Source organism: Pelodiscus sinensis, chromosome 10 (genome assembly GCF_052426305.1).
Source record: "Pelodiscus sinensis isolate ZL-2025 chromosome 10, ASM5242630v1, whole genome shotgun sequence".
NCBI lineage: Eukaryota > Metazoa > Chordata > Testudines > Trionychidae > Pelodiscus > Pelodiscus sinensis.
The window spans coordinates 18,999-44,653 of record NC_143061.1 but is presented as its reverse complement, the minus strand read 5'-3'; the positions used below and the strand labels follow the sequence as shown (position 1 = coordinate 44,653).

General features: G+C 53.3%; 1 long non-coding RNA gene across 1 annotated transcript; it reads left to right on the top strand.

The window, feature by feature from the left end:
• The first annotated feature begins 17,343 nt into the window (after positions 1-17,343).
• LOC149523836 (uncharacterized) lies at positions 17,344-25,442 on the top strand. Its single transcript, XR_016350323.1, has 4 exons — positions 17,344-19,434; positions 22,646-22,906; positions 23,310-24,196; positions 24,735-25,442. It is a non-coding gene; the product is annotated as an uncharacterized LOC149523836 (long non-coding RNA).
• Positions 25,443-25,655: the final 213 nt, after the last annotated feature.

The following is a 25,655-nucleotide window of genomic DNA, read 5'->3' as shown; positions in this document are numbered from 1 at the left end:
GAGAACAGGGAGCTCGGGAGCTTGGTCGAAGCGAGGCGAGAACCGTCCGGCTGGGAGCGGAGCAGCCATCGCTTACCGGGAGATAAGTGTCGGGTCTGGAAATCTCTTGGCTTACGGCCCACTCGGGTCTAGGAAGGGAAGTCACGTTTGCTTAGACAGCGAGTCCGAGCGGAGGTTCCCGAGGTGCTTCCTTGGTTGTGGGAGAAACAGGGCTTCCGTTTGTCAGGGGTGCTGGTTTCTCTGGAACACGGTGTCCTTCTCAGCAGACGCTTGGCTCGAGGAGGAAGACGCAAGGTGGTAAGGTTTCTGACTGCCTCTTATGTGTTTCTCTCTTGTTGCTCTCTCGTATTGGCCAATACGTTCTGTCTGTCTGTTTCTGTCTGTGTCTTTGTCCTTGCTCTGCTTCTGCCGTGTCCTTGAACAGCACACTTGCAGGCATTCCAGGTGAGCATCTCCAAGGGTTAAGGGCTCAGGAGCCAACAGGAATTCTGCAGGTACGCAAGTCGCGCAAGGGAGAGCGGTGGTGCGTCATGGCTGACTGACTCAGTATTTTTGTAGAGGACCCGATACATAGGCGAGAGGGGGAGAAAGGGCTAAAGGATAGAATTCCCACAGCCACAGACCTTAGTGAGTGAGAGCTCACGCTGGGCTTTTTCGGCCACCCTTGCAGAGGAATCAGTGCGTGGCCGTGGGCTGAGAAGATAGCGTCCGAGATGGACTTGAGCTGCCTGGACGTGATTCTCGGAACACGGGAAGGGTCCTCAGCGTTCGGCCTTCCCATGGCTCTGTGTGAGTAAGAGGTGCGTGCTTTGAAATCTTCAAGCGTCCTGGCAGTATGTATCTTCTGAGGCAGAGAGCTTTCTGCTGGGGCACGGAGCCTGGTGGCTTAGGGATTGGTGAAGGGGCAGTAGGCGGTTCAAGAGAGCGTGGATAGAGATTCAAAGCCTCCTTTCACTCCCCGTTCCTGTAGTGGCAGCGGGAGGGGGTGGCCGACGGTGGGAGGCTGCGGTGCGATGGTGGGAGGATAAGCGATGCCGCGTCCTTGCGGACTGAAAGGCTAAGTTGTTTGTTTGTTTTTTCCCCTCTGCTGTGTTCGGTAGCGAGCGATAAGAAGTCAACCCTCCCGGTGTCCTCCCGTCTGGGGATGGAACGGAAACGAGAACAGGGAGCTCGGGAGCTTGGTCGAAGCGAGGCGAGAACCGTCCGGCTGGGAGCGGAGCAGCCATCGCTTACCGGGAGATAAGTGTCGGGTCTGGAAATCTCTTGGCTTACGGCCCACTCGGGTCTAGGAAGGGAAGTCACGTTTGCTTAGACAGCGAGTCCGAGCAGAGGTTCCCGAGGTGCTTCCTTGGTAGTGGGAGAAACAGGGCTCCCGTTTGTCAGGGGTGCTGGTTTCTCTGGAACACGGTGTCCTTCTCAGCAGACGCTTGGCTCGAGGAGGAAGACGCAAGGTGGTAAGGTTTCTGACTGCCTCTTATGTGTTTCTCTCTTGTTGCTCTCTCGTATTGGCCAATACGTTCTGTCTGTCTGTTTCTGTCTGTGTCTTTGTCCTTGCTCTGCTTCTGCCGTGTCCTTGAACAGCACACTTGCAGGCATTCCAGGTGAGCATCTCCAAGGTTTACGGGCTCAGGAGCCAACAGGAATTCTGCAGGTACGCCAGTCGCGCAAGGGAGAGCGGTGGTGCGTCATGGCTGACTGACTCAGTATTTTTGTAGAGGACCCGATACATAGGCGAGAGGGGGAGAAAGGGCTAAAGGATAGAATTCCCACAGCCACAGACCTTAGTGAGTGAGAGCTAACGCTGGGCTTTTTCGGCCACCCTTGCAGAGGAATCAGTGCGTGGCCGTGGGCTGAGAAGATAGCGTCCGAGATGGACTTGAGCTGCCTGGACGTGATTCTCGGAACACGGGAAGGGTCCTCAGCGTTCGGCCTTCCCATGGCTCTGTGTGAGTAAGAGGTGCGTGCTTTGAAATCTTCAAGCGTCCTGGCAGTATGTTTCTTCTGAGGCAGAGAGCTTTCTGCTGGGGCACGGAGCCTGGTGGCTTAGGGATTGGTGAAGGGGCAGTAGGCGGTTCAAGAGAGCGTGGATAGAGATTCAAGGCCTCCTTTCACTCCCCGTTCCTGTAGTGGCAACGGGAGGTGGTGGCCGACGGTAGGAGGCTGCGGTGCGATGGTGGGAGGAGAAGCGATGCCGCGTCCTTGCGGACTGAAAGGCTAAGTTGTTTGTTTGTTTTTTTCCCCTCTGCTGTGTTCGGTAGCGAGCGATAAGAAGTCAACCCTCCCGGTGTCCTCCCGTCTGGGGATGGAACGGAAACGAGAACAGGGAGCTCGGGAGCTTGGTCGAAGCGAGGCGAGAACCGTCCGGCTGGGAGCGGAGCAGCCATCGCTTACCGGGAGATAAGTGTCGGGTCTGGAAATCTCTTGGCTTACGGCCCACTCGGGTCTAGGAAGGGAAGTCACGTTTGCTTAGACAGCGAGTCCGAGCGGCGGTTCCCGAGGTGCTTCCTTGGTAGTGGGAGAAACAGGGCTCCCGTTTGTCAGGGGTGCTGGTTTCTCTGGAACAAGGTGTCCTTCTCAGCAGACGCTTGGCTCGAGGAGGAAGACGCAAGGTGGTAAGGTTTCTGACTGCCTCTTATGTGTTTCTCTCTTGTTGCTCTCTCGTATTGGCCAATACGTTTTGTCTGTCTGTTTCTGTCTGTGTCTTTGTCCTTGCTCTGCTTCTGCCGTGTCCTTGTACAGCACAGTTGCAGGCATTCCAGGTGAGCATCTTCAAGGGTTAAGGGCTCAGGAGCCAACGGGAATTCTGCAGGTACGCCAGTCGCGCAAGGGAGAGCGGTGGTGCGTCATGGCTGACTGACTCAGTATTCTTGTAGAGGACCCGATACATAGGCGAGAGGGGGAGAAAGGGCTAAAGGATAGAATTCCCACAGCCACAGACCTTAGTGAGTGAGAGCTAACGCTGGGCTTTTTCGGCCACCCTTGCAGAGGAATCAGTGCGTGGCCGTGGGCTGAGAAGATAGCGTCCGAGATGGATTTGAGCTGCCTGGACGTGATTCTCGGAACACGGGAAGGGTCCTCAGCGTTCGGCCTTCCCATGGCTCTGTGTGAGTAAGAGGTGCGTGCTTTGAAATCTTCAAGCGTCCTGGCAGTATGTTTCTTCTGAGGCAGAGAGCTTTCTGCTGGGGCACGGAGCCTGGTGGCTTAGGGATTGGTGAAGGGGCAGTAGGCGGTTCAAGAGAGCGTGGATAGAGATTCAAAGCCTCCTTTCACTCCCCGTTCCTGTAGTGGCAACGGGAGGTGGTGGCCGATGGTGGGAGGAGAAGCGATGCCGCGTCCTTGCGGACTGAAACGCTAAGTTGTTTGTTTGTTTTTTCCCCTCTGCTGTGTTCGGTAGCGAGCGATAAGAAGTCAACCCTCCCGGTGTCCTCCCGTCTGGGGATGGAACGGAAACGAGAACAGGGAGCTCGGGAGCTTGGTCGAAGCGAGGCGAGAACCGTCCGGCTGGGAGCGGAGCAGCCATCGCTTACCGGGAGATAAGTGTCGGGTCTGGAAATCTCTTGGCTTACGGCCCACTCGGGTCTAGGAAGGGAAGTCACGTTTGCTTAGACAGCGAGTCCGAGCGGAGGTTTCCGAGGTGCTTCCTTGGTAGCTCCCGTTTGTCAGGGCTTCCGTTTGTCAGGGGTGCTGGTTTCTCTGGAACACGGTGTCCTTCTGAGCAGATGCTTGGCTCGAGGAGGAAGACGCAAGGTGGTAAGGTTTCTGACTGCCTCTTATGTGTTTCTCTCTTGTTGCTCTCTCGTATTGGCCAATACGTTCTGTCTGTCTGTTTCTGTCTGTGTCTTTGTCCTTGATCTGCTTCTGCCGTGTCCTTGTACAGCACAGTTGCAGGCATTCCAGGTGAGCATCTTCAAGGGTTAAGGGCTCAGGAGCCAACGGGAATTCTGCAGGTACGCAAGTCGTGCAAGGGAGAGCGGTGGTGTGTCATGGCTGACTGACTCAGTATTTTTGTAGAGGACCCGATACATAGGCGAGAGGGGGAGAAAGGGCTAAAGGATAGAATTCCCACAGCCACAGACCTTAGTGAGTGAGAGCTAACGCTGGGCTTTTTCGGCCACCCTTGCAGAGGAATCAGTGCGTGGCCGTGGGCTGAGAAGATAGCGTCCGAGATGGACTTGAGCTGCCTGGACGTGATTCTCGGAACACGGGAAGGGTCCTCAGCGTTCGGCCTTCCCATGGCTCTGTGTGAGTAAGAGGTGCGTGCTTTGAAATCTTCAAGCGTCCTGGCAGTATGTTTCTTCTGAGGCAGAGAGCTTTCTGCTGGGGCACGGAGCCTGGTGGCTTAGGGATTGGTGAAGGGGCAGTAGGTGGTTCAAGAGAGCGTGGATAGAGATTCAAGGCCTCCTTTCACTCCCCGTTCCTGTAGTGGCAGCGGGAGGGGGTGGCCGACGGTGGGAGGCTGCGGTGCGATGGTGGGAGGAGAAGCGATGCCGCGTCCTTGCGGACTGAAAGGCTAAGTTGTTTGTTTGTTTTTTCCCCTCTGCTGTGTTCGGTAGCGAGCGATAAGAAGTCAACCCTCCCGGTGTCCTCCCGTCTGGGGATGGAACGGAAACGAGAACAGGGAGCTCGGGAGCTTGGTCGAAGCGAGGCGAGAACCGTCCGGCTGGGAGCGGAGCAGCCATCGCTTACCGGGAGATAAGTGTCGGGTCTGGAAATCTCTTGGCTTACGGCCCACTCGGGTCTAGGAAGGGAAGTCACGTTTGCTTAGACAGCGAGTCCGAGCGGAGGTTCCCGAGGTGCTTCCTTGGTTGTGGGAGAAACAGGGCTCCCGTTTGTCAGGGGTGCTGGTTTCTCTGGAACACGGTGTCCTTCTCAGCAGACGCTTGGCTCGAGGAGGAAGACGCAAGGTGGTAAGGTTTCTGACTGCCTCTTATGTGTTTCTCTCTTGTTGCTCTCTCGTATTGGCCAATACGTTCTGTCTGTTTGTTTCTGTCTGTGTCTTTGTCCTTGCTCTGCTTCTGCCGTATCCTTGTACAGCACACTTGCAGGCATTCCAGGTGAGCATCTTCAAGGGTTAAGGGCTCAGGAGCCAACAGGAATTCTGCAGGTACGCCAGTCGCGCAAGAGAGATCGGTGATGCGTCATGGCTGACTGACTCAGTGTTCTTGTAGAGGGCCCGATACATAGGCGAGACAGGGGGAAAGGGCTAAAGGATAGAATTCCCACAGCCACAGACCTTAGTGAGTGAGAGCTAACGCTGGGCTTTTTTGGCCACCCTTGCAGAGGAATCAGTGCGTGGCCGTGGGCGGAGAAGAAATCGTCCGAGATGGACTTGAGCTGCCTGGACGTGATTCTCGGAACACGGGAAGGGTCCTCAGCGTTCGGCCTTCCCATGGCTCTGTGTGAGTAAGAGGTGCGTGCTTTGAAATCGTCAAGCGTCCTGGCAGTATGTTTCTTCTGAGGCAGAGAGCTTTCTGCTGGGGCACGGAGCCTGGTGGCTTAGGGATTGGTGAAGGGGCAGTAGGCGGTTCAAGAGAGCGTGGATAGAGATTCAAGGCCTCCTTTCACTCCCCGTTCCTGTAGTGGCAGCGGGAGGGGGTGGCCGACGGTGGGAGGCTGCGGTGCGATGGTGGGAGGAGAAGCGATGCCGCGTCCTTGCGGACTGAAAGGCTAAGTTGTTTGTTTGTTTTTTCCCCTCTGCTGTGTTCGGTAGCGAGCGATAAGAAGTCAACCCTCCCGGTGTCCTCCCGTCTGGGGATGGAACGGAAACGAGAACAGGGAGCTCGGGAGCTTGGTCGAAGCGAGGCGAGAACCGTCCGGCTGGGAGCGGAGCAGCCATCGCTTACCGGGAGATAAGTGTCGGGTCTGGAAATCTCTTGGCTTACGGCCCACTCGGGTCTAGGAAGGGAAGTCACGTTTGCTTAGACAGCGAGTCCGAGCGGAGGTTCCCGAGGTGCTTCCTTGGTAGTGGGAGAAACAGGGCTCCCGTTTGTCAGGGGTGCTGGTTTCTCTGGAACACGGTGTCCTTCTCAGCAGACGCTTGGCTCGAGGAGGAAGACGCAAGGTGGTAAGGTTTCTGACTGCCTCTTATGTGTTTCTCTCTTGTTGCTCTCTCGTATTGGCCAATACGTTCTGTCTGTCTGTTTCTGTCTGTGTCTTTGTCCTTGCTCTGCTTCTGCCGTGTCCTTGAACAGCACACTTGCAGGCATTCCAGGTGAGCATCTCCAAGGGTTAAGGGCTCAGGAGCCAACAGGAATTCTGCAGGTACGCAAGTCGCGCAAGGGAGAGCGGTGGTGCGTCATGGCTGACTGACTCAGTATTTTTGTAGAGGACCCGATACATAGGCGAGAGGGGGAGAAAGGGCTAAAGGATAGAATTCCCACAGCCACAGACCTTAGTGAGTGAGAGCTCACGCTGGGCTTTTTCGGCCACCCTTGCAGAGGAATCAGTGCGTGGCCGTGGGCTGAGAAGATAGCGTCCGAGATGGACTTGAGCTGCCTGGACGTGATTCTCGGAACACGGGAAGGGTCCTCAGCGTTCGGCCTTCCCATGGCTCTGTGTGAGTAAGAGGTGCGTGCTTTGAAATCTTCAAGCGTCCTGGCAGTATGTATCTTCTGAGGCAGAGAGCTTTCTGCTGGGGCACGGAGCCTGGTGGCTTAGGGATTGGTGAAGGGGCAGTAGGCGGTTCAAGAGAGCGTGGATAGAGATTCAAAGCCTCCTTTCACTCCCCGTTCCTGTAGTGGCAGCGGGAGGGGGTGGCCGACGGTGGGAGGCTGCGGTGCGATGGTGGGAGGAGAAGCGATGCCGCGTCCTTGCGGACTGAAAGGCTAAGTTGTTTGTTTGTTTTTTCCCCTCTGCTGTGTTCGGTAGCGAGCGATAAGAAGTCAACCCTCCCGGTGTCCTCCCGTCTGGGGATGGAACGGAAACGAGAACAGGGAGCTCGGGAGCTTGGTCGAAGCGAGGCGAGAACCGTCCGGCTGGGAGCGGAGCAGCCATCGCTTACCGGGAGATAAGTGTCGGGTCTGGAAATCTCTTGGCTTACGGCCCACTCGGGTCTAGGAAGGGAAGTCACGTTTGCTTAGACAGCGAGTCCGAGCAGAGGTTCCCGAGGTGCTTCCTTGGTAGTGGGAGAAACAGGGCTCCCGTTTGTCAGGGGTGCTGGTTTCTCTGGAACACGGTGTCCTTCTCAGCAGACGCTTGGCTCGAGGAGGAAGACGCAAGGTGGTAAGGTTTCTGACTGCCTCTTATGTGTTTCTCTCTTGTTGCTCTCTCGTATTGGCCAATACGTTCTGTCTGTCTGTTTCTGTCTGTGTCTTTGTCCTTGCTCTGCTTCTGCCGTGTCCTTGAACAGCACACTTGCAGGCATTCCAGGTGAGCATCTCCAAGGTTTACGGGCTCAGGAGCCAACAGGAATTCTGCAGGTACGCCAGTCGCGCAAGGGAGAGCGGTGGTGCGTCATGGCTGACTGACTCAGTATTTTTGTAGAGGACCCGATACATAGGCGAGAGGGGGAGAAAGGGCTAAAGGATAGAATTCCCACAGCCACAGACCTTAGTGAGTGAGAGCTAACGCTGGGCTTTTTCGGCCACCCTTGCAGAGGAATCAGTGCGTGGCCGTGGGCTGAGAAGATAGCGTCCGAGATGGACTTGAGCTGCCTGGACGTGATTCTCGGAACACGGGAAGGGTCCTCAGCGTTCGGCCTTCCCATGGCTCTGTGTGAGTAAGAGGTGCGTGCTTTGAAATCTTCAAGCGTCCTGGCAGTATGTTTCTTCTGAGGCAGAGAGCTTTCTGCTGGGGCACGGAGCCTGGTGGCTTAGGGATTGGTGAAGGGGCAGTAGGCGGTTCAAGAGAGCGTGGATAGAGATTCAAGGCCTCCTTTCACTCCCCGTTCCTGTAGTGGCAACGGGAGGTGGTGGCCGACGGTAGGAGGCTGCGGTGCGATGGTGGGAGGAGAAGCGATGCCGCGTCCTTGCGGACTGAAAGGCTAAGTTGTTTGTTTGTTTTTTTCCCCTCTGCTGTGTTCGGTAGCGAGCGATAAGAAGTCAACCCTCCCGGTGTCCTCCCGTCTGGGGATGGAACGGAAACGAGAACAGGGAGCTCGGGAGCTTGGTCGAAGCGAGGCGAGAACCGTCCGGCTGGGAGCGGAGCAGCCATCGCTTACCGGGAGATAAGTGTCGGGTCTGGAAATCTCTTGGCTTACGGCCCACTCGGGTCTAGGAAGGGAAGTCACGTTTGCTTAGACAGCGAGTCCGAGCGGCGGTTCCCGAGGTGCTTCCTTGGTAGTGGGAGAAACAGGGCTCCCGTTTGTCAGGGGTGCTGGTTTCTCTGGAACATGGTGTCCTTCTCAGCAGACGCTTGGCTCGAGGAGGAAGACGCAAGGTGGTAAGGTTTCTGACTGCCTCTTATGTGTTTCTCTCTTGTTGCTCTCTCGTATTGGCCAATACGTTTTGTCTGTCTGTTTCTGTCTGTGTCTTTGTCCTTGCTCTGCTTCTGCCGTGTCCTTGTACAGCACAGTTGCAGGCATTCCAGGTGAGCATCTTCAAGGGTTAAGGGCTCAGGAGCCAACGGGAATTCTGCAGGTACGCCAGTCGCGCAAGGGAGAGCGGTGGTGCGTCATGGCTGACTGACTCAGTATTCTTGTAGAGGACCCGATACATAGGCGAGAGGGGGAGAAAGGGCTAAAGGATAGAATTCCCACAGCCACAGACCTTAGTGAGTGAGAGCTAACGCTGGGCTTTTTCGGCCACCCTTGCAGAGGAATCAGTGCGTGGCCGTGGGCTGAGAAGATAGCGTCCGAGATGGATTTGAGCTGCCTGGACGTGATTCTCGGAACACGGGAAGGGTCCTCAGCGTTCGGCCTTCCCATGGCTCTGTGTGAGTAAGAGGTGCGTGCTTTGAAATCTTCAAGCGTCCTGGCAGTATGTTTCTTCTGAGGCAGAGAGCTTTCTGCTGGGGCACGGAGCCTGGTGGCTTAGGGATTGGTGAAGGGGCAGTAGGCGGTTCAAGAGAGCGTGGATAGAGATTCAAGGCCTCCTTTCACTCCCCGTTCCTGTAGTGGCAGCGGGAGGGGCTGGCCGACGGTGGGAGGCTGCGGTGCGATGGTGGGAGGATAAGCGATGCCGCGTCCTTGCGGACTGAAAGGCTAAGTTGTTTGTTTGTTTTTTCCCCTCTGCTGTGTTCGGTAGCGAGCGATAAGAAGTCAACCCTCCCGGTGTCCTCCCGTCTGGGGATGGAACGGAAACGAGAACAGGGAGCTCGGGAGCTTGGTCGAAGCGAGGCGAGAACCGTCCGGCTGGGAGCGGAGCAGCCATCGCTTACCGGGAGATAAGTGTCGGGTCTGGAAATCTCTTGGCTTACGGCCCACTCGGGTCTAGGAAGGGAAGTCACGTTTGCTTAGACAGCGAGTCCGAGCGGAGGTTCCCGAGGTGCTTCCTTGGTAGTGGGAGAAACAGGGCTCCCGTTTGTCAGGGGTGCTGGTTTCTCTGGAACACGGTGTCCTTCTCAGCAGACGCTTGGCTCGAGGAGGAAGACGCAAGGTGGTAAGGTTTCTGACTGCCTCTTATGTGTTTCTCTCTTGTTGCTCTCTCGTATTGGCCAATACGTTCTGTCTGTCTGTTTCTGTCTGTGTCTTTGTCCTTGCTCTGCTTCTGCCGTGTCCTTGTACAGCACAGTTGCAGGCATTCCAGGTGAGCATCTTCAAGGGTTAAGGGCTCAGGAGCCAACGGGAATTCTGCAGGTACGCCAGTCGCGCAAGGGAGAGCGGTGGTGCGTCATGGCTGACTGACTCAGTATTCTTGTAGAGGACCCGATACATAGGCGAGAGGGGGAGAAAGGGCTAAAGGATAGAATTCCCACAGCCACAGACCTTAGTGAGTGAGAGCTAACGCTGGGCTTTTTTGGCCACCCTTGCAGAGGAATCAGTGCGTGGCCGTGGGCGGAGAAGAAATCGTCCGAGATGGACTTGAGCTGCCTGGACGTGATTCTCGGAACACGGGAAGGGTCCTCAGCGTTCGGCCTTCCCATGGCTCTGTGTGAGTAAGAGGTGCATGCTTTGAAATCTTCAAGCGTCCTGGCAGTATGTTTCTTCTGAGGCAGAGAGCTTTCTGCTGGGGCACGGAGCCTGGTGGCTTAGGGATTGGTGAAGGGGCAGTAGGCGGTTCAAGAGAGCGTGGATAGAGATTCAAAGCCTCCTTTCACTCCCCGTTCCTGTAGTGGCAACGGGAGGTGGTGGCCGATGGTGGGAGGAGAAGCGATGCCGCGTCCTTGCGGACTGAAACGCTAAGTTGTTTGTTTGTTTTTTTCCCCTCTGCTGTGTTCGGTAGCGAGCGATAAGAAGTCAACCCTCCCGGTGTCCTCCCGTCTGGGGATGGAACGGAAACGAGAACAGGGAGCTCGGGAGCTTGGTCGAAGCGAGGCGAGAACCGTCCGGCTGGGAGCGGAGCAGCCATCGCTTACCGGGAGATAAGTGTCGGGTCTGGAAATCTCTTGGCTTACGGCCCACTCGGGTCTAGGAAGGGAAGTCACGTTTGCTTAGACAGCGAGTCCGAGCGGAGGTTTCCGAGGTGCTTCCTTGGTAGCTCCCGTTTGTCAGGGCTTCCGTTTGTCAGGGGTGCTGGTTTCTCTGGAACACGGTGTCCTTCTGAGCAGATGCTTGGCTCGAGGAGGAAGACGCAAGGTGGTAAGGTTTCTGACTGCCTCTTATGTGTTTCTCTCTTGTTGCTCTCTCGTATTGGCCAATACGTTCTGTCTGTCTGTTTCTGTCTGTGTCTTTGTCCTTGATCTGCTTCTGCCGTGTCCTTGTACAGCACAGTTGCAGGCATTCCAGGTGAGCATCTTCAAGGGTTAAGGGCTCAGGAGCCAACGGGAATTCTGCAGGTACGCAAGTCGGGCAAGGGAGAGCGGTGGTGTGTCATGGCTGACTGACTCAGTATTTTTGTAGAGGACCCGATACATAGGCGAGAGGGGGAGAAAGGGCTAAAGGATAGAATTCCCACAGCCACAGACCTTAGTGAGTGAGAGCTAACGCTGGGCTTTTTCGGCCACCCTTGCAGAGGAATCAGTGCGTGGCCGTGGGCTGAGAAGATAGCGTCCGAGATGGACTTGAGCTGCCTGGACGTGATTCTCGGAACACGGGAAGGGTCCTCAGCGTTCGGCCTTCCCATGGCTCTGTGTGAGTAAGAGGTGCGTGCTTTGAAATCTTCAAGCGTCCTGGCAGTATGTTTCTTCTGAGGCAGAGAGCTTTCTGCTGGGGCACGGAGCCTGGTGGCTTAGGGATTGGTGAAGGGGCAGTAGGTGGTTCAAGAGAGCGTGGATAGAGATTCAAGGCCTCCTTTCACTCCCCGTTCCTGTAGTGGCAGCGGGAGGGGGTGGCCGACGGTGGGAGGCTGCGGTGCGATGGTGGGAGGAGAAGCGATGCCGCGTCCTTGCGGACTGAAAGGCTAAGTTGTTTGTTTGTTTTTTCCCCTCTGCTGTGTTCGGTAGCGAGCGATAAGAAGTCAACCCTCCCGGTGTCCTCCCGTCTGGGGATGGAACGGAAACGAGAACAGGGAGCTCGGGAGCTTGGTCGAAGCGAGGCGAGAACCGTCCGGCTGGGAGCGGAGCAGCCATCGCTTACCGGGAGATAAGTGTCGGGTCTGGAAATCTCTTGGCTTACGGCCCACTCGGGTCTAGGAAGGGAAGTCACGTTTGCTTAGACAGCGAGTCCGAGCGGAGGTTCCCGAGGTGCTTCCTTGGTTGTGGGAGAAACAGGGCTCCCGTTTGTCAGGGGTGCTGGTTTCTCTGGAACACGGTGTCCTTCTCAGCAGACGCTTGGCTCGAGGAGGAAGACGCAAGGTGGTAAGGTTTCTGACTGCCTCTTATGTGTTTCTCTCTTGTTGCTCTCTCGTATTGGCCAATACGTTCTGTCTGTTTGTTTCTGTCTGTGTCTTTGTCCTTGCTCTGCTTCTGCCGTATCCTTGTACAGCACACTTGCAGGCATTCCAGGTGAGCATCTTCAAGGGTTAAGGGCTCAGGAGCCAACAGGAATTCTGCAGGTACGCCAGTCGCGCAAGAGAGATCGGTGATGCGTCATGGCTGACTGACTCAGTGTTCTTGTAGAGGGCCCGATACATAGGCGAGACAGGGGGAAAGGGCTAAAGGATAGAATTCCCACAGCCACAGACCTTAGTGAGTGAGAGCTAACGCTGGGCTTTTTTGGCCACCCTTGCAGAGGAATCAGTGCGTGGCCGTGGGCGGAGAAGAAATCGTCCGAGATGGACTTGAGCTGCCTGGACGTGATTCTCGGAACACGGGAAGGGTCCTCAGCGTTCGGCCTTCCCATGGCTCTGTGTGAGTAAGAGGTGCGTGCTTTGAAATCTTCAAGCGTCCTGGCAGTATGTTTCTTCTGAGGCAGAGAGCTTTCTGCTGGGGCACGGAGCCTGGTGGCTTAGGGATTGGTGAAGGGGCAGTAGGCGGTTCAAGAGAGCGTGGATAGAGATTCAAGGCCTCCTTTCACTCCCCGTTCCTGTAGTGGCAGCGGGAGGTGGTGGCCGACGGTGGGAGGCTGCGGTGCGATGGTGGGAGGAGAAGCGATGCCGCGTCCTTGCGGACTGAAGGGCTAAGTTGTTTGTTTGTTTTTTCCCCTCTGCTGTGTTCGGTAGCGAGCGATAAGAAGTCAACCCTCCCGGTGTCCTCCCGTCTGGGGATGGAACGGAAACGAGAACAGGGAGCTCGGGAGCTTGGTCGAAGCGAGGCAAGAACCGTCCGGCTGGGAGCGGAGCAGCCATCGCTTACCGGGAGATAAGTGTCGGGTCTGGAAATCTCTTGGCTTACGGCCCACTCGGGTCTAGGAAGGGAAGTCACGTTTGCTTAGACAGCGAGTCCGAGCGGAGGTTCCCGAGGTGCTTCCTTGGTAGCTCCCGTTTGTCAGGGCTTCCGTTTGTCAGGGGTGCTGGTTTCTCTGGAACACGGTGTCCTTCTCAGCAGACGCTTGGCTCGAGGAGGAAGACGCAAGGTGGTAAGGTTTCTGACTGCCTCTTATGTGTTTCTCTCTTGTTGCTCTCTCGTATTGGCCAATACGTTCTGTCTGTCTGTTTCTGTCTGTGTCTTTGTCCTTGCTCTGCTTCTGCCGTGTCCTTGAACAGCACACTTGCAGGCATTCCAGGTGAGCATCTCCAAGGGTTAAGGGCTCAGGAGCCAACAGGAATTCTGCAGGTAAGCAAGTCGCGCAAGGGAGAGCGGTGGTGCGTCATGGCTGACTGACTCAGTATTTTTGTAGAGGGCCCGATACATAGGCGAGAGGGGGAGAAAGGGCTAAAGGATAGAATTCCCACAGCCACAGACCTTAGTGAGTGAGAGCTAACGCTGGGCTTTTTTGGCCACCCTTGCAGAGGAATCAGTGCGTGGCCGTGGGCGGAGAAGAAATCGTCCGAGATGGACTTGAGCTGCCTGGACGTGATTCTCGGAACACGGGAAGGGTCCTCAGCGTTCGGCCTTCCCATGGCTCTGTGTGAGTAAGAGGTGCGTGCTTTGAAATCTTCAAGCGTCCTGGCAGTATGTTTCTTCTGAGGCAGAGAGCTTTCTGCTGGGGCACGGAGCCTGGTGGCTTAGGGATTGGTGAAGGGGCAGTAGGCGGTTCAAGAGAGCGTGGATAGAGATTCAAAGCCTCCTTTCACTCCCCGTTCCTGTAGTGGCAACGGGAGGTGGTGGCCGATGGTGGGAGGAGAAGCGATGCCGCGTCCTTGCGGACTGAAACGCTAAGTTGTTTGTTTGTTTTTTCCCCTCTGCTGTGTTCGGTAGCGAGCGATAAGAAGTCAACCCTCCCGGTGTCCTCCCGTCTGGGGATGGAACGGAAACGAGAACAGGGAGCTCGGGAGCTTGGTCGAAGCGAGGCGAGAACCGTCCGTCTGTGAGCGGAGCAGCCATCGCTTACCGGGAGATAAGTGTCGGGTCTGGAAATCTCTTGGCTTACGGCCCACTCGGGTCTAGGAAGGGAAGTCACGTTTGCTTAGACAGCGAGTCCGAGCGGAGGTTCCCGAGGTGCTTCCTTGGTAGTGGGAGAAACAGGGCTCCCGTTTGTCAGGGGTGCTGGTTTCTCTGGAACACGGTGTCCTTCTCAGCAGACGCTTGGCTCGAGGAGGAAGACGCAAGGTGGTAAGGTTTCTGACTGCCTCTTATGTGTTTCTCTCTTGTTGCTCTCTCGTATTGGCCAATACGTTCTGTCTGTCTGTTTCTGTCTGTGTCTTTGTCCTTGCTTTGCTTCTGCCGTGTCCTTGAACAGCACACTTGCAGGCATTCCAGGTGAGCATCTTCAAGGGTTAAGGGCTCAGGAGCCAACGGGAATTCTGCAGGTACGCCAGTCGCGCAAGGGAGAGCGGTGGTGCGTCATGGCTGACTGACTCAGTATTTTTGTAGAGGGCCCGATACATAGGCGAGAGGGGGAGAAAGGGCTAAAGGATAGAATTCCCACAGCCACAGACCTTAGTGAGTGAGAGCTCACGCTGGGCTTTTTCGGCCACCCTTGCAGAGGAATCAGTGCGTGGCCGTGGGCTGAGAAGATAGCGTCCGAGATGGACTTGAGCTGCCTGGACGTGATTCTCGGAACACGGGAAGGATCCTCAGCGTTCGACCTTCCCATGGCTCTGTGTGAGTAAGAGGTGCGTGCTTTGAAATCTTCAAGCGTCCTGGCAGTATGTTTCTTCTGAGGCAGAGAGCTTTCTGCTGGGGCACGGAGCCTGGTGGCTTAGGGATTGGTGAAGGGGCAGTAGGCGGTTCAAGAGAGCGTGGATAGAGATTCAAGGCCTCCTTTCACTCCCCGTTCCTGTAGTGGCAGCGGGAGGGGGTGGCCGACGGTGGGAGGCTGCGGTGCGATGGTGGGAGGAGAAGCGATGCCGCGTCCTTGCGGACTGAAACGCTAAGTTCTTTGTTTGTTTTTTCCCCTCTGCTGTGTTCGGTAGCGAGCGATAAGAAGTCAACCCTCCCGGTGTCCTCCCGTCTGGGGATGGAACGGAAACGAGAACAGGGAGCTCGGGAGCTTGGTCGAAGCGAGGCGAGAACCGTCCGTCTGTGAGCGGAGCAGCCATCACTTACCGGGAGATAAGTGTCGGGTCTGGAAATCTCTTGGCTTACGGCCCACTCGGGTCTAGGAAGGGAAGTCACGTTTGCTTAGACAGCGAGTCCGAGCGGAGGTTCCCGAGGTGCTTCCTTGGTAGTGGGAGAAACAGGGCTCCCGTTTGTCAGGGGTGCTGGTTTCTCTGGAACACGGTGTCCTTCTCAGCAGACGCTTGGCTCGAGGAGGAAGACGCAAGGTGGTAAGGTTTCTGACTGCCTCTTATGTGTTTCTCTCTTGTTGCTCTCTCGTATTGGCCAATACGTTCTGTCTGTCTGTTTCTGTCTGTGTCTTTGTCCTTGCTCTGCTTCTGCCGTGTCCTTGTACAGCACACTTGCAGGCATTCCAGGTGAGCATCTTCAAGGGTTAAGGGCTCAGGAGCCAACGGGAATTCTGCAGGTACGCCAGTCGCGCAAGGGAGAGCGGTGGTGCGTCATGGCTGACTGACTCAGTGTTCTTGTAGAGGGCCCGATACATAGGCGAGACGGGGGGAAAGGGCTAAAGGATAGAATTCCCACAGCCACAGACCTTAGTGAGTGAGAGCTAACGCTGGGCTTTTTCGGCCACCCTTGCAGAGGAATCAGTGCGTGGCCGTGGGCGGAGAAGAAATCGTCCGAGATGGACTTGAGCTGCCTGGACGTGATTTTTGGAACACGTGAAGGGTCCTCAGCGTTCGGCCTTCCCATGGCTCTGTGTGAGTAAGAGGTGCGTGCTTTGAAATCTTCAAGCGTCCTGGCAGTATGTTTCTTCTGAGGCAGAGAGCTTCCTGCTGGGGCACGGAGCCTGGTGAAGGGGGGGTAGGCGGTTCAACAGAGCGTGGATAAAGATTCAAGGCCTCCGTTCTCTCCGCGTTCCTGGAGTGGCAGCGGGAGGGGGTGGCCGATGGTGGGAGGAGAAGCGATGCCGCGTCCTTGCGGACTGAAAAGCTAAGTTGTTTGTTTGTTTTTTCCCCTCTGCTCTGTTCGGTAGCGAGCGATAAGAAGTCCACCCTTCCGGTGTCCTCCCGTCTGGGGATGGAACGGAAACGAGAACAGGGAGCTCGGGAGCTTGGTCGAAGCGAGGTGAGAACAGTCCGGCTGGGAGCGGAGCAGCCATCGCTGACGGGGAGATAAGTGTCGGGTCTGGAAATCTCTCGGCTTATGGCCCACACTGGTCTAGGAAGGGATGTCATGTTCGCTTAGACAGCGAGTCCGAACGGAGGTTCCACTCCGTCAGTACATTTCAACTTCCCCCTCACACAACGTGCACCCCCACCAGTGCTCTTCCCTATCCCATACCCCGTATTCCTGGTGTCCGTCAGTTTCCCTTCTTCTCTCCACAGAGTCAGAGCAACCTGCACCCTCAGAGCATCCCTCCATTCATGTTTCCATCAGCCCCTCTTTTTCCTCCCTAGAACACTCCCCATCCCACACTCTATCCCTATCCCTACCTTTCCCCCATCTATAGGACCCTTCAGCCCCGTTTCTTCCCTTCCCAATCCACAGTCCCTCCCCCCACAATCCCATCCCACCTGCCATGTGACCCCCATCACTACCTTCCCCCCAGCCCTCCTTCCGCAGGTAAGGACTCCCTCAACCACTCTCCTCTTCCTCCTAAACAAGCCCCCATCCCATGCCATCCCACACTCCAGACCCTTCCAATCCATGCTCCCATCCATTGGGTCCCACCCCCCTTCTCTTCCTTTCTACACCCACATCCCATGGCAACCTGCACTCCTAACGCTGCCCTTCCTCCATCCATGCCTACACCCATACACGGTATGCGTGCTTTATTTTGTTTTGAGAAACAACAGCAATCTCTCAACTGTAAAAGCTAGATTTTAATAAAACAAATGTAGTTTGTGTAATTTCTAACAGCAGGAGGGGAGCGGGAGAAGTTGTGCGTATGTTACTCCTCATTGAGGGGATGGGCAAACGTATGAGCTTACATTGTAGTGATTTCTCTCCCTCGTCAGATAATATTATTTTGGGTGTACTTTCCGGAGGGGAACTGCAATTGAGTGCTGGACGATTTTCTAGCTAAGCCTTACCGTAGAGAGCTGTTTGCAGACTCTGTGTTTCTACACTTGGTGCGTCCCAACCTGCGCGGGCTCCCAGAGGCCAGAGAGCCTAAGTCAGCAAAACAGGGAGAGGCAGGCAAGGCTAGTGGAGCAAGTAGTCTCAGTGAAATCCCAGCACATCCGGTGGCATCCCAGAAGGAGGACCAAACCCATCAGAAGCTGGGCCTTTGAGAAAAGGTCTCTCCATGTACTGGGTAAGCTTGGAGGCCTCTCAAGGCGTACCTGCTCCCGGCAGTGCACTTAGTCCGTTACAGAAATGCTAACAGTGACAGTCGGTGAATGGGATGTTAGCGTATAGGCGTGTATACGATTAACTGATAAGCCTGGGCTTATCGGTTAATCCTGACAACTACACACGCTTCCCTCCCCCTTGCTGTCTCTAATACAGAGTCAGCAAGGGCTGGGGGGAGGTGAGAGCCTGTGCACGTGGGGAGCTGGCTTTTAAGTCATCACCCCTGAAGCAGCAGATCCCGTGGAGCTACGTGCTCCATATCCATCGGTGCACTTCTGATACTGATAAGAACATAAGAACGGCTATACTGGGTTAGACCAAAAGGCCATCTAGCCCAGTAGCCTGTCTGCCAACAGTGGCCAGTGCCAGATGCCCCAGAGGGGGTGGACCGAAGACAATGATCAAGCAATTTGTCTCCTGCTATCCATCTCCAGCCTTTGACAAAGAGAGGCCAGGGGCACCATTTCTTCCTTCCCCCAGGCTAATAGCCTTTTATGGACGTAACCTCCATGAATTTATCTAGTTTTTTTTTAAAACTCTGTTATAGTCCTAGCCTTCACAGCATCCTCTGGCAAGGAATTCCACAGGTTGACCATGTGCTGTGAGAAGAACTACTTTCGCTTATTAGTTTTAAGCCTGCTACCCATTCATTTCATTTGGGGTCCTCTAGTTCTTATATTATGGGAACAAGTAAAGAACTTTTCTATATTCACCTTCTCCACACCACTCATGATTTTATAGACCTCTGTCATATCCCCCTCAGTCTCCTCTTTTCTAAGCTGAAAAGTCCTAGTCTTTTTAGCCTCTCTTCATATGCGACCTGTTCCAAACCCCTAATCATTGTAGTTGCCCTTTTCTGAACCCTTTCCAAAGCCAAAATATCTTTTTTGAGGTGAGGAGACCACATCTGTACACAGTACTGAAGATATGGCGTACCATAGTTTTATACTTCATTTTAGTTGCCCTTTTCTGAACCTTTTCTAATGCCAAAGTACAGTATCTTTTTTGAGGTGAGGAGACCACATATAGTACGCCCACATCTTGAACACTGTGTACAGAAGTTTTATATAGGGGCATTAAGATAGTCTTCATCTTATTTTCTATCCCTTTTTAATAATTACTAGCATCCTATTTGCTTTTTTGACCGCATACTGCATTTTCAGAGAACTATCCACGATAACTCCAAGATATCTTTCCTGATTAGTTGTAGCTAAATTAGCCCTCATCATATGGTATGTATAGTTGGGGTTATTTTTTCCAATGTGCGTTACTTTATACTTATCCACATCAAATTTCATTTGCTATTTTGTTGCCCAATCACTACATTTGGTGAGATCTTTTTGAAGTTAAACAGTTACACAATTGCTTTTGTCCTTAAGTCCGAGCAGTGGGTGGTAGGGAGTGGCCTCAAAGGAAGAGGAAAGCAGAGGCTGTGGTCTTTTGTCTGGGTGTCACGTTAGTGGATTTTAAGGGGAGCAGCCAGATCACTGCTGCACCAATTGGGGGGAGGTGTTTGCCCCAAAGTCTATACAAAGGGGGCCATGCGAGATGTCAAATGAAAGTCATGTTCTACAGATTCTGTATATGCTACTCATGTACTTGTATGATATCTGTGTGTGGAGTTATGAATATGGAGTCTGTGCTGATATTGGCCTGCACTGCCTGTTGTAAAGGAGGATTGTCCGTTGAATGAGTATGCTAATTAGCACTGGTCCAGGGATAATGGCTCTCAAGGTGCCCAATACACACCTGAGGACTGTGTCTGGGAACATGCAACCCAGCCAGGGCAAAATGGCTGCTGACATATGAAACAGAGCTAAGTCATTCGACCATGTGACCTGCTCCACTTGGAAGGTACCGGGGAGATATACAAGTGCCATGAGGCGGACTCCATCTTGTCTTCAATTCTGCTACTGATCCTAGATGCAGCCTTGCAAGGAACAGAGAGCCGAGGAGGATTGCTGACCCATCCTGACATAGGATGAACACCAGAGACCTTTAAGATAGCAGTTATAACATCTCTGCTGAGAGCCTGCATCGAGAACTCGGTGACTGGTGCATGTAATGTATTTGCCTTAACAACCTTACTCTCATGCTTTTCTTTCTTCTATTAATAAACCTTTAGATTTCAGATTCTAAAGGATTGGCCCAGCGTGATCTTGTGGGTAAGATCCAGAGAGTAAAGTGACCGGGGATTTGTGGCTGGTTCTTTGGGACCAGAAAGACCCGTTCGGGGAAGGTGAGATTGGGTTCTACAACCCCCTCACCTGTGTGCAGGCCCAGGGCTAATTGTGGTACAGGGAGAGCTGGGGTGTCTGAGGGGTTTTGCTCGTGAGGCTTCTGACTGGCCAGATTGGCAGCTAAAGCACTCAGTGTGACCGGTTTATGGCCTATTTGGGAAAGGCTTCCAGTCTGGGGCTGTAAGGAGCCCCGAGTTTTGAGCAATTCGCCCTGAGCGGACGCCCTCAGCTGTGCCAAGACCTGGCCCGGTCCGTCACAGCCACCTCCCAGCTCACCTCAACCCTCACCCTACCTTCTCCCCATTCATCTTTCAACACATAAGGACCCCCTCACCCACCCTCCTCTTCCTCCTTAACGGCCCCCAGCCCAACACGCTCTTGATCCTTCCAGTCCACCCGTCCATCCAGTGGATCCCTCAACCCCTCCTTTCTCTTCCTTTTAACACCCCCAGCCCATGGCAATGTGCACTCCTAACCTTGCCCTTTCTCCACCCATAAGGCCAAGGGCACCATTGTTTGAGGGGGGTAGGTGCCCTTGGTCCTATGGGTGTAGAATTGGGTAGAGAAATGGGGTAGGAGGGCAGTAGCCCCCCTCCTGAGTTTGAAACCCTGGATTTCATACATGAGGTGTGCTTAAAGCTCATGTCCTAACTCCAGAGGCAGTTCTTAAATGCAACAGAGTTTGAGCTGATGTGGCTTTGCCTTTGGGGCATGGACATTATTATGCTTAAATCACCCCGCCCCTCTCGTTCTTTATAACAAATGGACGGACATTCAAGCAGTTGAAGTATTGTTAGATCCTCATAAAAACATTGCTGGGTACTCCCCGTAAAAGATGGGGGGGGGGGTAACCCACTGTGGCACAACAAATGCAGGTGCAGGGGCCTGCAAAAGTACCCCAAAACCTGATCTCTCCAGGCTTTGGTACAAAAACTTCCCCCCAAAATCCTAAAACCCAAATTTTAGGGAATATCCACTGCCATCACCCAAGTAGTCCAAGAAAACTAGGGATGAGATCACTTGGGAAACCTCCTCCCTAAAACCTCAGGGGTACCTCAAGCTCTTTTTCCCCTCAGAGCTTGAAAAAGAAAAGAGAAAAACAAGCTGCAGTCTGTGTTAGCTGTCTCCCAGCCAGTCAGACAGAGTGCTTACAGATAAAACTAGGACACCAAAATAAAAAGTTTGTTTTCTTTTCTAATTAACCTGCTATAGGTTTATTATCAAAACAATACTACCATTGCAAGTATAGTTAAGGTAGCTAGATGGCAAGGGCCACCAATTTGTATACTCAGAGGCTGTGTCTGTACTGGCCACTTATTCCAAAAAATCAGCCGCTTTTCCGGAATAACTTGCCAGCTGTCTACACTGGCCGCTTGCTTTTCCGGAAAAGCACTGACGATCTCATGTAAGATTGTCAGTGTTCTTGCGGAAAACTATGCTGCTCCCATTTGGGCAAAAGTCCTTTTGCGCAAAACTTTTGCGCAAAAGGGCCAGTATAGACAGCTCAGCTTTGTTTTCCGCAAAAAAGTCCCGATCGCGAAAATGGCGATCAGGGCTTTTTTGCAGAAAAGCACGTCTAGATTGGCATGGATGCATTTCCGCAAAAAACGCTTTTGCGAAAAAGCGTCCGTGCCAATCTAGACGCGCTTTTCCGAAAATGCTTTTAACGGAAAACTTTTCCATTAAAACCATTTCTGGAAAATCATGCCAGTCTAGACGTAGCCAGAGACAATTCTGTGGGTTAGAAAGCTTCAAAGAGGAAAAAAAACCACTTTTAACATCAATTTGAAATTCCTAAACCATAAAACAATTAAAAACCTGATAGATTAATTAAACTTTGCCGTACTTACATATTGTGAAAAGACTTTTCTTAGAGAGAGCGAGACAGCCTCGCAGCTCCCTGTTACCTGGAAGAACCCACTCTGCCTCAGACAGAGGAGGAAAAAGTTAAAAATTGCTTTGTTCCCAGTTTGAAATCCCTACCTGCATTGTTATTGGCTGACCAAATATCTGGCTAGGATAACCCCTTAACCATGAGGACTGACCAGCAGCCTGGTGGCTATGACGGGGAGAGTAGGAATGAGTGTTATGCTTTTGGGATCTGCATTTGGACCACTGCTATTAAACGTCTCACAAATGTTCTTGAAAAAGGAGAGACTAAAGGGATAAATAGTGACTAAATCAAAGTCGATAGGCACTTCCCCATTCCTCCTTTGAAAAGTACAAGAGCCCAGCAGGGACTGTTGTGCATTTCAAAGTAGTGGAGCTTGGGTTCAGCTGGGGACTCTGAGTCCCCCACTGATCCCAGGCTCCATGCCGTGCTGCATGCCATGAGGAGCCCCAGGTCATGCCGTGTGGAACCTGGGGCCAGCTGGGGAAATGCTACGCAGAGCTGGGGATCAGCTGGGGAGTTCTCAGCTGACCCCGGGGTCCATGGCTGCCCCTTTAAACGTGTGGAGGTGGCTTTTCAAAGGGGCAGCTGCCGCAGAGCTGATCCCCAGCTCAGCCATGCAGTGCTGCCACTTAGAAAGCTGGGGCCGGGGGGAAGGAGTACTTCAATCTCAGAGAGGCAGCAAGGTGTGGGGAATCGACTAGCTGACTAGTCAACAGACAACTATCCCATAAGCATTTGCTTATGGGGATAGACTCGTCTTTAACATCCCTAATCCAAAGCTGGTAGGAATGAGTTAAAAAGGGGTCTCACAAAACTGGACGTTTGGGCAACACAAGAGCATATGAATCCGTGTTAGCCAACACAACAGAAAAAAGAGAGGAAGCGGCATGTGAGGTGTGTTTGCATTCTTACTGGCTTGGACTCGAGCGCATGGAAGATGAGTGGGTCTCTTGGCATAATCCTGATGTCAGCGGGGAGCTACAGCCAACTGACCCGTTGGTGTTCAGTCTGTGTCTTGTAGCGGAACAGCCATGTTGTAGAAAGGGTTGGAGAGAGAGGCAGGTACTGGACGGTCTCATGCAGCTGTAGCATTTTTGGCAGTGATACTTCTTCCATGGGTTATTTGCTGTTTTTGCAGAGGCCTGCTGTAGGCAATCGGAGTCACTCTGGAGATCCAGCTAGATGAGGGGCATGTGCCTGAAGTGAGTCTGAGTCACCTGTTGTTACTATTGACAGTGGAGCTGAGGAGCTCTCTCGTGACGGTGTAGGAGCTGGTGTATGTTTTGTGAAATTATCTTCAGCCAGTGTCTGTGCAGCGAGGTGCCTCCTTGCGTGCAGAGAGATGCTTGTGATTTCCATGGGACGGATCCTGGGGAAGGCAGAGCTCTGCCTGTGGCTGGTAATTGTCTGGGATTGTCCTTTCCTCTCCGTAAGTAGCTGCACGTGGGTCTCTGCCCTTCAAATACAGCGATGTGGAGGGAGGGGCGACAGACTACAGAGCATCTGTCCGTGTAATCACTGGACATCATCACATTGTTCTCCAGTTGTTTGCTCAATCATCACGTCGCTCAGAGGACCAGAGTATTCTGGGTAGGGTGTGGGTATAGTGGACTGAGGGTGTGGTGAAGTGGAGATGGTCATAGTTTCTTATAAATTATGAGCATTTTAGGACCTGGATAGGCTGGAGAGGAATAAAGAAGGGGTCTCCAGTGACCAGCAGTTAGGTGATGCACATGTTTATGTCTGTGTTTTGACCACTAGTGGTGGTCGAGTTTACAAGTCTCCTCTCATTCTCTTTTCAGTTCTCAGTGGCATTGGATTCATGAAAGAATGGCTGACTTGTGGCAGAGACTAAAGCCTTGAGCCCATCACTAGGGCTGGAAGCCAGCTAGCGCAATGCAGACTAAGAGCAAATGGAAATTTGCAGTTTTCCTTCAGTACTTAGTTAGGCAGTTATACCTTGAATCTTTTAAAATTATTTTGAACAATGTCTACACTGCACACTTATGTCAGAATAAGCTAACTACTTTGAAATAGAACATCCAAACTACAGGGAAGCCTTGAAATTAGTCTGAGTCAGGCTCCCCTAATGTTGACGTACTACATTGATTTAGAGTCTCAGGAAGCACTGGGAAGTAATTACTTTGAATGACTCTGGGGAGTAGTTATTTCTAAATAAGAACAGCTGAGCAAATATACTGAAGACATTTCAAAATAACAATTTCTACATGAGGGTTATTCCTCATCACAAACAGGAGTCACTAGCCTGTTATTTCATAACTCCTAACTGCCTAGCGTAAAAATGCTGCAACAGAGCAACAGTGACACTCGATGGCCACTTTTGGCAATGCATGCACAATTCTGTAATGGAGCAACTCTGACACTCGGGGTGTGTCTAGACTACAGGGATTGTTCGAAAAATCTGTACCTGCGTCTAGACAGCCGCCGCGTTCTGTCGACAGTAAATCAACAGAATGCGGCGGTTTTGTTGACAGCGGTAAATCTCATTTTACGTTTTACGAGGAATAACACTATTTATCTGTCAAAAAAAGGGAAGTGTGGATGCGGGGAAGATTTTTTGTCGAAAATAAAGGCCTCCGGGTAGAAGCCCTGGTGGACACTCCTGCCAGACCTTTCATCTCTATTGTTCCTGCCCAGACAACTTTGGGCACCAGGGAGGGAACATCAGGTGAGTGCTGTGAGGGTCCATCACACACAGGGCAGGGGAGGCGGGAGCAAAGTGGATGGTGCAGTACTGTGACATGTCATGCTGATCACATCCTGGGGGGAGGGGGATACACACATGGCTGACCTCAGGGAGGGACGGCTGACCTCAGGGAGGGATGTCTTACCCCTGCACCCGCATGGCTGCGAGGAACCACCTGCTCCTACAGACACTGATGCCAGGTACAGGCAGGGGTTTGGGACCCTGGGAATTGCCACACAGCTTCAGGCTTCTTAGCAACCTGCGGGAACCCCAACTGTGGCCTGGCACTTGTCTGTGCTGCTTGGCCATGGGGAGGGGGGCAGGATGGTGGCCTGCACACTGTCTGGGCTTCAGGGAGGCTGTGGCTGCTGCTCAGGGCATACCACTCCTTGCTGAGACCACATGAGCATCTGCTGATCCTAGAGGACAGGCACTGACTGCTGAGGAGGGCATGCTGTCTCTCAGGGAAAGTGTGAGCATGCATGACTGATGACTTTTCCCTCTTGTCCTCCACATCCAGCCCAGCTGTCCAGGAGGGTGGGGGGGCCACACCTCTCCCACCTCCCAGACGGCTGCAGGGAACCCATCGGCACTGGCGCACGTATTTGGACCTGGTGCGCCAGCACATCTCGGCCCTGCAAGGGATGCAGGAGACCTGTAATCAGAGGATGCAGGCAGAGACAGAGAGGTGCAGTCGCTTGCTGGACGAGTTTGTGCAGCAGCTGTGGGAGAAAAATTCCAATTGTGTCTAAGGAGGGACTGTGCAGGAAATCAAAACTCTCTAACAGAAAACTGCTGTAAGGGTTAAAAGTTTTCCAGGCCTCTCTCCCTGTAACAGAGAGAAATCATCTTAACTCTAATCAAGACCCTTACAATGCCTATCTCAACTTCATGGAGACTCCTAGTCTGTCACAAATTGTCGTGTAAACTCTTATCTTTGTCACAGTTTGCCTTGTAGACTCCTCAGTCAGGTTCTCATGTGCCTTTGTACTGTAAAACTTACTTCTAGCACAGCTGGTGTGAACAGAAATGTCTGAGTACTTCTGCTGAGACTTTGATATGTTAAAGAAAACAATCAACAACTAAACTGTCTGAACACACTGTATAAAGGATCCCGGAAACTCTCTCTCAGGGCTGCTGCTGCTCTCACTCTGGTAGCTGTCAGCCTGCATGCATAATAAAATTTTCCTTTTGGATTTCTCTCCTGCCTCACTGCTTTGACCTCCAGCCTCGGACCCTTCTGGGGACTCTGTACCCCAGGGGAGCGAGATTTCCTCAACACAGTGCACTGCTATTTGCACTGCTATCCGGGAGGCCATAGCCTTCTCCGGTCCTGTGTCTGTTCCTGCTCCTCCTGCTCAGCCTGCCCTCCCCCCCCACCAGCTCCCCCACCCCTCCCCTCACCCTCCGACGCTCCTTCACCCGCTGCCATCCCAGACTC